Below are 13,923 nucleotides of genomic sequence, written 5' to 3'. Positions count from 1 at the left end.
CAAATGTAAAGAACATTCTATAACGAATATTTGTTCTGTGAAATCTCATATGCGATACGTAGGTCTGATGCAATTATACCGCGCGCTTAAGTTCATTATTACACAATTATGTTTTCTGATACAATTGGCTAAAGATAGTGTTACACTCACACTTACTTTGAGTCACTTTTAACCTAACAGATATATGTGTGGTACTCGTATATGTCATGCATTGATATATACATTTCCAGAAAGTTGCACTTTTTTTGCAAACTCAATTGCTTTCATTAACTTTGAACTTTAATAACTCCAAATAAAACAAATAGAATACTTCTTGGCCATTAAAAACAATCCATTCTTAAAATAAAATAATACGGAGTAAATGTTATAGATATTGTTCTCAAGCTACTTTAATACAGATTAAATGTTCCAAATGTATGTTTGTTTCATTATCCCTCAAAAATTTCAAGATAACCTTGCTGTTCGAAGATACCCTGCCTAAGGGTCTGTTCTGATTGACTGAACTCAGCTTAACTGAACTGAGCTGAACTGAACTGAACTTATTAATTAATGATTTTTAACTACGGATTAGTGATATTTGATTATTTATTGATTATTTATTACTATACATATGTGTATATACAAATGTACATATTAAAATATTTACGAAAAAATACTATATAATTATAAAATTTATGGAAAATATATTAAAAACTTGAAACCTCTAAACATTTTAAACACATATACTATTTAATTTAAAAATAAAATAGTATTATGACAAAAGAACAGAAAACACTTACATGTATCTAACCCATTTAAACAAATTTTTTAAAAAATATTTTTTAAAAAAAAAGAAAAGAAAAAAACACGAAAAGCTAACAGAGGCAACGGCCCAACAGTCCAACACCCTAACCCACTCTCTTTAATGTTTTAATTAATACATGTATCTAACTAGTATCTAACCCCAAATTATTATTATTATTATTATTATTATTATTATTGTTATTGTTATTATTATTTATTGATTATTATTATTATTTATTACTTATTGATTATTATTATTATTATTATTATTATTATTATTATTTGTAAATTATCACCCAAAAATAGTATCAATTTCTAAATAACCACCCAATTAAAATTTTATTTAAATTACCACCCATTAAATTAAAAAAAACGCTCAGATTACCACCCATTTTGTTTTTCCGGTGGAATTCCGTTAGTGGGCCCTACTTTTTTTATTTTTTTCCTTTTTTTTCTGGCTTTCTCACTCTCTCTCCCCGATTTCACTCTTCTTCTTCCTACCTTCTTCCTTTCTTCTTCCCAACCACCACCCCTACCATTGCTCCCTCACCCCAATCTCCCCCATTTTTCAGATTCTTCCACCTCATGATCCTCCCCTAACACCGCCTTCACAAGAACGGTAGAAGAGTAGAAGACTTCTCAAGAACTTTCGTTTCGCTTTCTCTCTCCTTAAAACCCACCAAATTCTCTCTCTTTTTACAGGAAAACACAAACCCAATTACCCAGGAAAACCCGATTAAAACCCCTGATTTTCTCTCTCATTAAAAACAAGCAAGAAACTTAGAAATCATGTGGCATTCTGGAAAAAATGATCTTGAAGGAGGATCAACACAACTTTATCCTGTGATGCTTGAAGACCCAAGACTTCGATGGAGTTTTATTCGAAAAGTTTACTCAATTATCGCAGTACAATTGCTTGCTACCATTGTTGTTGGTGCTATTGTTGTTTCGTATAAACCAATTGCTCATTTCTTTACTTCTAGTAGTGGTGGTCTTGCTTGTTACATCATTCTCATCATTACCCCTTTTATTGGTAATTTTTGTTCAATCCCTTTTATTGGTTTTCTGCAATGTTTGTGATTTTTATTGTAATTTGGTTGTATTGTTGGTGAATTGAACTGGGTATTTGTTCAATTTTTCTGGGGTTCTTTTGATTTTTTGTTGGGGGATTGAATTGGGTTAATTGCTGTTAATTTTTTATTTAGCTTTGGTTGAGTTATTAAAGGATTTGGCATCATTTCTTATATTTCGTTGGAATGCTAGACTAATTGTTGGATAATGATTCGTGGGTTGATTAGCATTTTTAGTTACTTTGTTGCAGATGAATTGGGTGGGGAATTGTATGATAATTATGTATCTTATGTTACTCTAAGTTGGAAATGCGCTTATTTTGATAATTAAAAAGGATAATTTGCAATGGTAGGGGTGGTGGTTGGGAAGAATAAAGGAAGAAGGTAGGAAGAAGAAGAGTGAAATCGGGGAGAGAGAGTGAGAAAACCAGAAAAAAAAGGAAAAAAATAAAAAAGTGGGGCCCACTGACGGAAATTCCACCGGAAAAACAAAATGGGTGGTAATCTGAGCGTTTTTTTAATTTAATGGGTGGTAATTTAAAATAAAATTTTAATTGGGTGGTTATTTAGAATTTGATACTATTTTTGGGTGGTAATTTACAAATTATCCTTATTATTATTGTTAATAATAATAATATTATTATTGTTGTTGTTGTTGTTGTTGTTGTTGTCGTCGTCGTCGTCGTTGTAATAAGAGCTTAAAAGAATGAAATTTGGCTTTATATCATTAGTAATATCATTAGACATAAATTAAGAGCTGAACTGAACTGATCAGAACTGAACTGAACTGAATTTCAACGGAAAAGAACAGACCCTAAGTCATCCAACTCTAACATAACATCATCAAAAGCTTCTTTCACCGAGTGATATGCCCTATAAATACTAAAAATACATGCCAGACATCAATACATGTATGTAACAAGGTTATTCTAAAAACATGCATGATCGATCTTAGAGAAATAGTAAGCTTATAAATGTACAAATGCCTTTGGTAAGAATTTGAAATCTCATAGTAGAATATGACAAAGTTTAATGCCAAATCTAAACATGTTGGATGAATAGGTGAAAATTGAACCATTGTGGTCATAGCTACTCAATTATGTAAAGAACTTTTTGTACATACGTACGTCTGTCGCAATTATACCACATCAGTTCATTATTACACCTTTAGTTATATTATTGATACAATAGGCGGCTTAAGATAGGTTTACACTTTTAAATTATATTACTACTACCTCCGTTACAAGTTATGTGCAACGATTAGACATTTACTCTCTATATTTTATATCAAATCGTTGCACATAATTAACCTGTAACGGAGGTAGTATACACTTTAATTCTCTTAAGATAGGTTTACACTTTTATTACAAACGCCCCTTAAATTTGAACTTCCATATAACTCCAAATGAATCAAATGGAATCGGTAATGTTGTGGGTTTTATGGTTGACTAATTCATTACAAACGCCCCTTAAATTTGAACTTCCATATAACTCCAAATGAATCAAATGGAATCGGTAATGTTGTGGGTTTTTTGGTTGACTAATTCATGAATTTATATACTTATATTTGGGAGACAAAAAAGATGATGTGATGATTTTTTGGACGATTGAATTTTTCTTTTTTTCTTTTTCTTACAAATGTATGAAAACGGGTATTTATAGTAGTATTCTTGTATTATATAATATTTCGGTCTATTAACCAATTTATGAGAGTAAGCTACAATACTCTATATTGTTCTAACTAGCTTATGTTATTAGGTTGTTAGCCTAGACTTATTTAGATTATTTATACTCCGTATTTTTCTTAGGTAAATTCTACATATATTAGAAATTCTAACATATGTTGTAAAATAAAGAGAAATATAAGAGAGATTGATAGATAATATATCTGTTCATATTATTTCATATGATAGGGGTATATATATACATAGAATATTATAAGTAGGGTTTGCTTAGATAAGAATAAACCCTAGATCTAGAATATTCTGGAAACATATAAAGAGGATAATGGATATCCACACAATATTTTCATAACACTCCCCCTTTGGATGTCCATTATCGAAGATTGTGCCTCGTTAAAACCTTATTAGGAAAAACCCTGTGGGATAAAAACCTAATGAAGGAAAAAGAGTACGTACAACATTCTTCGTAATACGCTCGAAATGCTGCCTCATTAAAAACCTTACCAGGAAAACCCAATATGGGACAAAAACCATGGTTAAAGGAAAAATAGTGCAGCGCGTAATTTCTCCCCCTGATGAATGTATAGCTTGAGGTCTTCTAATGCAATGAATCCAATATAGTTGAGTGTCTTCACACATGACGCAGAATAATATCATTCCTTGATTTTAATTTCGAGTCTTCCAAATCTTCAAATTTTTACTCAAACAAGTGAGTCTTCATATCACCAAACCTATAACAATAATACATGTGTTTGTCCACATTTCATTCAAAATCTCTGTTCAAAGTTGCCTTAACTATTATACTTATGCCTTCTTCTGGAGGTCATGAATAATCGAAATTGATGATCATTATAATTTGATTAAACATTCCTTAATAAATATGGCAACCCATGATATTATTAATGTTGATTTTTCAATCTTGTATGAAATAATAATATAGCACATGTAATTATATACATTGATCATGGTTCTTCTGGACCATGATAAAACAGTCTCACGCATAAGTATCCCGTTTCTTTAGAAGTTTCGTAATTAACTACACGATAATTTTTCTGCGAATACAAATTGTAAATCTCACTAACTCTTATATGCTCAAACTTCAGGTTGAGATGTCAATGATGTATTTACATAGACTTTTCAAGAGTTTGATAGTAATTGCATTATTCTAGAGATAAACTTTGTAAGGCTGGATATTTAAATACATCATATATAAGTTCTTCGGGAACTCTTCTTACATGATTCATAACGTGCAATTAAATAGGTGTCATCAATAATTTCATTACAATTTGTAAGCCAATTGGAATATAAATATCTCTTTCTAATTTTCATCAAAATTGTAAATATGTCTTACTATACTTTGAATGAACATTCACATACACCACATTGTAAGAAATTAATCCATGCAATATGAGATATAAAACATGATAACATATTAAACAAATTATACAATGAGTAATGCATCTAATTTCCTACATATGCAATAAACCATTAACCTATGACTCACATGCACATGAATATAAGACTCAAAATGGTGCAAGACACTGTACAGTGTGGATTTAAAAATCCATATTTCTTGGACTTCGGATCCATGATAAACTTATGATCATTATCATTATGTCGACATCAAAATGTACATATATTTCAGATCCCTTACTTATTAGTCCATTCCATTATGCATATGCATATTATTCATCGGTTCATTATGTACCAGTATCATAAAATTCCTTTAACTTACATTCCGCATGCTATTTTACTATGATATTTGAATACATTTCTCATTGGTACCATCATAATTTTTCTTATATCATAGGCCATCTATTATAATAATTCAGATATCTATACCACTTTTAGGGTATTTCATACTATGGTATTTATATACTATTACACTATTAGTGTCAACTGCACTATCTTGCCAAATATCATATCTATTAAACATATCTTTATTTTGGAACCGATCATATACAACCTACACTTCAGGTGTAGTGATTCAAGTACAATTGGCAAGATTTTATCTCAATGTATACACATAATTAATATGACCAAAATGTATCTTCAACGCTATGCAACATGAGTCATAACTGAATACAAATCAAATCATAAATGTGCAACATATCTTGATAATATATATACAAAAGTTGGCATATATATAACTTTTCAAACTACCATTATAGGGATAATATATATTATTTATTTATTTATTTATTTTGATTTTCCCAACTTTTGCTATTTCTTCTCCCCCTAAATTGGTAATATATCTCTTTTATAGGGGCGTCTAATTCTATACCAACTTAGTATATAAATTTGCATTAAAATTCATTTCATTAGGAGGATCACAATCAAAATTTATCTCTTCTGGAGAACAATTTCGATGAAGAATCATTTATTCATTAACTTTATATTTCATGTGTAATTATTATTAAATTTTCAATAATATTTTCTCTTCTGGAGATCAATGTCAATGGTAAGACATATTTTGTACAGTTGTACGTTTTTCTTTCTTCTCCAATTTAATATGTGCTGACATATAATAGCCCCAATCAAAAGAATTGTTATACAAGCATAAATCACTTGCTTGTAATTCTAGTAGGTGACGATCTTCTAGATCGTTGAAGACTTAAATAGTGTATTTGGTGAGATTCTGATCACTTGATTGTTGACAATAATATATAAGTTATTTTGGTGAACATCTGGTCAACCATTACTCCTTTATATAAAAAAAATCAAAACATATTAAATCTTGAAATTTTCATCAATACAAATTATTATAACTCACAATCCAAATATAACTCTATCTCAATGTTACGTCTTTCCATTCAATTCATTTTATATATTTAACATTGAGAAAGCGTCAGCACATTATCAAATGAAACTTTAGGTTTCCATTACAAGTAATTATTATTAAACCCGGATGGCCTAATTTAATTATCACATCCAATCACTTCTCTAAATTTGAACTCTGATCAGTTTTCAACACTAGTGATCACTTTATTAAACTTACTATATGCATGGCCATGATACATTTTAGAACACTAACATGTGTTTCTTTATACAATTGGCAAGACAATCAATTAATATTTTATCCAATAATTACTCATACTCTACTGGAGTTTAAACTATAAACTTGATACATGTTAATCTTGTTGGATATTTCATACTCTTCTGGAGTCTTTTATATAATCATGAAACATATGAACTTTACTAAAAGTGATTTCTTCTAGAAATGTAATGATATTTACCACTTCCTCAAATTTGTCATTGTCAATAGTGACTCCTTTCCTTTTCAAAGATACTTAATTATCTTTAGAACCTATTGATTTATCACGCTTCAAGCATGCTATAGGTACATCAACAATTGATGTTGTACTCTTAGGACATCAATTTTAAATTAGAGCATTTACAACTAGTATATGATAAATGTCATTTGTTTATATCCATCTTCAGGATGGTATCATTTCAAAATATTTAATGAACATGTGGTCACTTCTATTAAATAAATCGTTGATATTTAAGTTATTGTATGTATTAAACTGAATATCAATATATTTTATTATTTATATGCAAGGGTTACATACAATCTCCCCCTAATCCTTGCAAATGGGGGTATGGAATGAATCAATGCAACAACCTTTAAAATCCTTGCAACTTTTAAGCCATAAATTCTTTTGGCAATGTCATGTATCAAGTAAAGTGTTCATTTTAGCAAAAACATGCTTATATAAAATTATACTTATAGAACACTTATCATGTTCCTCATGCCCAATTACATTCATCTTAAAAAAAAAAAAAAAACCTTTTATATTTATGGGCATAATAAAACGTTGATTATGTATAGTTTCTCACAATGTCATGTTTAATTACTTGAACTCATAACACACTTTTTTCTATATATTTAATTAATTAAAGAACTTCAAGTCTATATGTACGAGAATATATACCAATCCATCTACATTTTTCAGAAAGAGAAGGTAAAAATAAAACATGACATAATCAGTTCGAGCTTTAATCAAAACATACCTTATTCGATCCACTGAACTATACTAGCCAAATTAAAATTAATATATTGCCTGATAAAGCTTAATTAGAAAATAGAAACAAGCACATAAGCAACCAAAATTTAACACGTTCACGTTAGTGGAAAACCACATGTTTCATATCATACTTGAAATATAAAAACATAATTCAATACATAAATTATAAATAGTTTCACATGTGCCTTAAGCTTATTTCGTACAAACATTCAAGGCATTAGACATAGGATTTCACAAACAAATTATATGGGTAAATAATTGCTAAATCAAACCATTCATATTTGTTATGAAGCATAGAGAAATAACCAAACTCATTTACTACGGATAGGAAAAGTAATACCAAAATCTAGCAAATATAGGTAATACAAGTTCATGAAAACCATAAGTTCATAAAATTAACACCAATAATAATTCTAAATACCTTTTAGATTCAAACTAACTAAAACTCATAGTAAAAACAAAACTACTAACTAGTTATTTTCTGCATCAAATCCAACTATTCCCAAATTGCTCATTGAACTCTAGGAATAATAAAAATACGAAAATTTGGGAAACAATATAAACATATTATGTAAAGGTTTAAAATTAACAATAACAGGATAGTTGAGAATGAATTTTCCTGATATCAAAACCTTTCCCACCATAAAAACCAGCCTTATCGTCAACTTCATGTTATCAACGTCATTTGCTAGCCTGTAACTCATGAAAACGTCAATGAAAAGAAAATAAAGTATAGCCCTTGATTAAGGCTAATCTATTATATTATGGATAGATGAGAAAGATGAGTCAAGATAAACAAACCAATGCAATCGAGAAATAATACGAGTAGTTCTTTGTAACCAAATTATTAATACCGTGAGACTCCTTGTACTAGTCCCAAATTAATTAATGAGGATGGAATGATATGACATTCTTGGAATGTGTAATTTCATTATTAAAAGATCAAAACCCATGATCAAGATTAATCTCCTTCTAATTTCTTCCCAAGATGCGACACAACAAGATAATAATAGTATAATTTAGCGCATTCAGTATACAACGAATTAATCATTAATCTAAGAAATCAACAATAAAATTTACATATTGATTAGAGCTTTATTGGTGCTAATAACGTGTTGTAAAATAAAGAGAAATATAAGAGAGATTGATAGATAATATATCTGTTCATATTATTCCATATGATAGGGGTATATATATACATAGAATATTATAAGTAGGGTTTGCTTAGATAAGAATAAACCCTAAATTTAGAATATTGTGGAAACATATAAAGAGCATAATGGATATCCACACAATATTTTCATAACAACATATCATTACTTTTTAGATTTTTCTAGACTACTCTTTTTAACAAATACTTGGTCATCAAAATATTCCATTCTTAACTTTTAATCAATTGATGATGGCACTTTTCTTTATATAAATATATAAAATGAAATTAGAGATATTTCAAATTCAAATATTATTATTGTATTGTAATACAAATCAAATGTTTCACTTTTCAAAATAAAATAAAAAATAAATGTTTCAAATAGTCATGAATGCTTCAAAGGTTTCTTTCATCATTCTCGCCCTTCCATAGAGTAAGGTTATCCCTCAAAAGATTCAGGATAACTTTACTGTCTTTCAACAAGGAAGCCTTGCCGCCTAAACCATCCAACTCTAACATTGCCTCTACAAAAGCTTTCTTCGCCAAATGATTTGCCCTAAAATATAAAAATTACGTACAAGTAAGTAACAATGCAATTATATCAGATCATAAAGAAGTTGTAAGATTATAAATTTATTATGTAAATACCTTTGATAAGAATTTGAAACTTCAAAGTAAAAAACGGCAAAATTTAATGCCAAGCCTAAGCGTGTTGGATGAATGGGTGAAAAATTAACCACTGCTAGGGTCATTGCTTCCTACAACAAAATTTAATTGCAATTATTCACTTGTAAAAATGAAAAAAAAAAAATCAAATGATTCACAAAATAATATTAACCACAAAGATAATGAGAAACACTTTTAACTTCAATTCGGCTAATCACATAATTTGAAATCCACACATATACGTAGTCCAGTACTCTAGTCAGTAATAATATTAATATTCTAAAAAAATGCAACGTTAGTAACATTCATATTCTAGCGCTCTCTCTCTCTCTCTCTCTCTCTCTCTCTCTCTCTCTCTCTCTCTCTCTCTCTCTCTCTCTCTCTCTCTCTCTCTCTCTCTCTATATATATATATATATATATATATATATATATATATATATATAGGGGAGGGATCCGGTGAGAATAGGTCCATATGTGAGAATTCATACTTACATGAGAACTGATCTAAAATTTAGAACATGTGAGTAAAAATTTAGAACATACGAGTTAAAATTTGGAACATGTGACTCAAATTAAAATTTTGAACATATGAGTAATAATTTAGAACATGTAATATGTTTAGAACATCTTATTTAAGAATTAGAACAAGTGATTAGAAATTTAAAAATTTAGAACATCTGATTTAAAATTATGAACATGTGAATAAAATTTTAGAACAAATTGATATAGAATATAAAAAGTTTGAGTAAAAAATTTAGAACATACGAGTAAAAAAAAATAGAACATACGCTTTAAAATCCGGAACATATAATTAAAAAACTTAGACCACACGTTTTAAAATTTAGAACATATATGTTAAAATTTTGGAACAAGTTATTTAAAATTTATGAAATCAAACTTAACTAATTTCTGATTTAGAACATGTGAGTACTAAATTAGAACATTTGATTTAATTTAGAACACCTTAGGAAAATTTTAGAACATCAGATTTAAACTTAAGAACATACGAGTAAAAATTTAGAACATAAAGAGTGTTCTCACATAAGAAAAATTCTCACATATAGAAGGAGTTCTCACGAGAGCCTTTCCCTATATATATATATATATATATATATATATATATATATATATACTATTTTTGTACCCGTGCGATGCCCGAGTTGTTTATTGAATTTTAAGATAAATTTTTAATCTATATGTCAAATTTTAAAACATATCATTGATACAAAATTAGTTAGGAATTGATGTGTTTTTGTGATGATTTAAACTATATAGTAGACATGTAATGACTATAATAACATTGGTGAAAAACATTTCTTGACCCGTAACCTGAAATAATGACCCTGTCCGAAATGACTCTAGATTGTAAAGTATATTGTTTTAATTGATTAGAATATATTATAAATAATGGATGTGGTGCATTTTGAGCTAATTCCTTCACTCCAAAAAAATACTATGATACAACAAATAAATTTATATGATAATTTATGAGTGTAATAATTTTTTTTTAATAAAACTATAATTTAATTTGTACATATGAAATATTGGCACTTTATCGAAAATAAAACTCTAAATTAACAATTTTATCCTAAAATTATATCCAAATTTGATTGAAAATAGAATTCTAAATTAATTTTTTTATCATACAAATTGAATTCTATATAACTTTATCCTACGTGGCGCAACACTTGGCGAAAAGTTGGAGCGCCAAGTGTCGCTATCTCGTCGTCTGGCTAAAAGTTTAGCTTTGTATATATATATATATATATATATATATATATATATATATTTTGAATAAATATATTCTATACATACTGAGTATATATATATAGACAGGAAAGATAAATCTAAATATATAGGCAAGAATTTATGTATGAAAGAAAGATAAATTAAAAACAGCACTTTAAAAATATAGCAAATTAAAATTCATGGTTCTTTATTTTTTTTTTTTTTACATGTAAAATTCGTGATTTTTTTTTTAAAAACACAATTAAAATACATGAATTTAACTAAGTACGCACCAAAAAAATGCAAGAACCAAAAAAGAAGTAATAAGAATCGAGCAAATATATACCTTATATGTTCTCAACGACTCTTCAGCAACTAATGATTTTGCATCACCAGTTTTGATTTCGGCCATATATCGGTAATAATCTGCTTTCCTGCATCACATAGCTCTTCGTTAATTAAACGAACCAACTCTTAACTTAAAGAATAAAGAATAATAATACCCAATAAATTACGGAGTAATTGTTAAAAAGACTTGATTAAATTAATAATATGCAAAATACTCTTTAAGTTATTACTCACATTTTTAAGTAAAAGACGAAGGATTCGACACTAGACGCGAAAGGAAGGAGATGGTCCTCAATAAGTTCTATAACTTCGTAGCAAATGTTAGCAAGGTCCGACTCGACTACATTACGATAATCTTGAATACACTTCATGTATGTCTCGTCTTTGTATATTGTATTTTCCTTTTGTTCAGTCTTCGGCTGTTAAATCGATGTTAAACTTCACCAATTTCTTCATTGCGTCGATCATATCTGCAAATTTTAGATATGAAATCATTAGTTGTATTTTAATAGTTTCATGCTTAATAATGCACAACTTTTGTAGTAGAGTACATCATAAATATCCTAAAACAATAATAACGTGATATTATAAAGTTGTTATATCTAAGATGTATTAACAAGATTTCACATGATAATACTAATTTTTTTTAACATAAACTAAATTTGAAGTCACAAAAAATAGTCAAAGATTAGGTAAGAAGTGATTTTTAATTTTTAATTTTTTATTACTTTTAAGACACTGAAGAAGTGTAATATTGTAGAATGTTGTGTTTTTTTTTAAAGAACGTAGAAGTATGTAAGGAACTCAAATCCAACTAAAATTGAAGCTTTTGTGAGTTGAAACTAGTACGTGAAAGAAAGCGATGAGGAAGAACATACCATCATAGCGTTCGGCTTGGACGGCAAGCTTAGCGAGGAAGATGATGTCGTAACGTTCGCTCGAAGAAGCCATTGGAGGAGATATCAAGAGAATTGGGATACTCGTGAATGAAAGTTATGAAAGGGTTTGAATATTTTGAGGTAAAATGTAGGAGGAAGAATTGAAAAGTGAAAAATAACGCACGGTAATATGGTATATATAGCTTTTTTTTTTCACATAGAAAATATAATTAATTAGTATTTTATTGGGTTTTTCTAAGCTATACCCCTAAGGTATTCAAGTTTCTAAGGTGTACCCATGCTTCTTCAAGTTTCTATATTTTAGAAAAGTATAGCTTATGTCTACCATAATTAGAACTTAGAAGTCGTGTTTTCCTAAAATATATATTAAAAAAAGAAGTTAGAAGTTGTGTTGCTTGTAGGATAAATCCTAACTATCTACGAAAAAAATAAATACTCTTTCCGTGTTTTTTTAAGTGATACATATTGATCGGCACATAATTTTAGGCAATTTAATTGACTTAAATAAAATAAGAGGTAAGTGGGGTAGCGGAGTATTAAAAAATTGTTAAAGAAAGATAGTGGGGTTAATAGTTTATTGAAAAGTAATGAATGTGAGAGGAAAGATATAATAAAAAAGTAGTAATGGGTTTGGGTGGGGGCCATGAGAGGAGAGAGATATAATATTTTAATGTATTGTTTTGCCAAAAAAGGAAATGTATCACTTAAAAAAAACGACCGAAAATGAAAAATGTATCACTTAAAAAAACACGGAGGGAGTTTTCGTAAATAAATACGTAGTCGTGGTTTTTTTTTTTTTTTTTTTTTTTTTTTTAAAAAAAAATCCTAAATATCTACGAGTATTATTTTTGTTTTAGGAAACATGCTAAGCTACTTAAATACGGAGTAGTTTAATGTACTCTCTCCGTCTCATGATATTTAAACAGTTCTCATTTTTATTTGTCCCATAATGCTTGACACGTTACTAAATATAGACTAATAAAAAAAAAGTATTATCTCACATTCTCTCTCCTTACCCACCCCACTCCCATCACGACCGCTTGTTATTTACTTGTAATTAGACCTGGCAAACAGGTCATTCAGGTCGGGTTCGGGTCGAATCAAGTTCAGGTCAGCAAATGTTCAGGTCGAGTCGGGTTGATTCGGGTTTCGGGTCAAAATCTAGTCAGCACTTCGGGTCAAGTTCGGGTAGGGTCAAGTTCGGGTCAGGTCAAGTTTGAGTCGTGTCAATTCGAGTCGGGTCTGTTCGGGTCGGGTTAATTTTTAAGATTAATTTTTGGGTCTGGTTAAATTTGAATCGAGTCAATTCGGGTCAAGTTTGTGTCGGGTCACCAAAATAAATTCACTTAAAAAAATAGTTGTAAAAATAAAAAAAAATCGTAAAAAAAAATAAATCATGAGTACCTATTACGTAGGAAATAAAGAAGCCCTAAACTAAGGATATGTTCTCATTGACTGAACTCTGCTAAAATGAACTAACTGAACTGAACTGAAGTAAAATGAATATTTTATAAGAGAAGGAAATTAGGAGCTGACTGAGTTGAACTGACCTGAACTAAACTGAACT

At 29.0% G+C, this 13,923-nt stretch overlaps 1 pseudogene; it reads right to left on the bottom strand.

Annotated features, from left to right (window-relative positions):
• Positions 1-9,109: 9,109 nt before the first annotated feature.
• LOC110692120 lies at positions 9,110-12,540 on the bottom strand (annotated as a pseudogene).
• Positions 12,541-13,923: the final 1,383 nt, after the last annotated feature.

Source organism: Chenopodium quinoa, unplaced genomic scaffold, assembly GCF_001683475.1.
Source record: "Chenopodium quinoa cultivar QQ74 unplaced genomic scaffold, ASM168347v1, whole genome shotgun sequence".
Taxonomy (NCBI): Eukaryota; Viridiplantae; Streptophyta; class Magnoliopsida; order Caryophyllales; family Amaranthaceae; genus Chenopodium; species Chenopodium quinoa.
The sequence above is the reverse complement of the archived record's forward strand: the minus strand, read 5'-3'. Positions and strand labels throughout refer to the sequence as shown.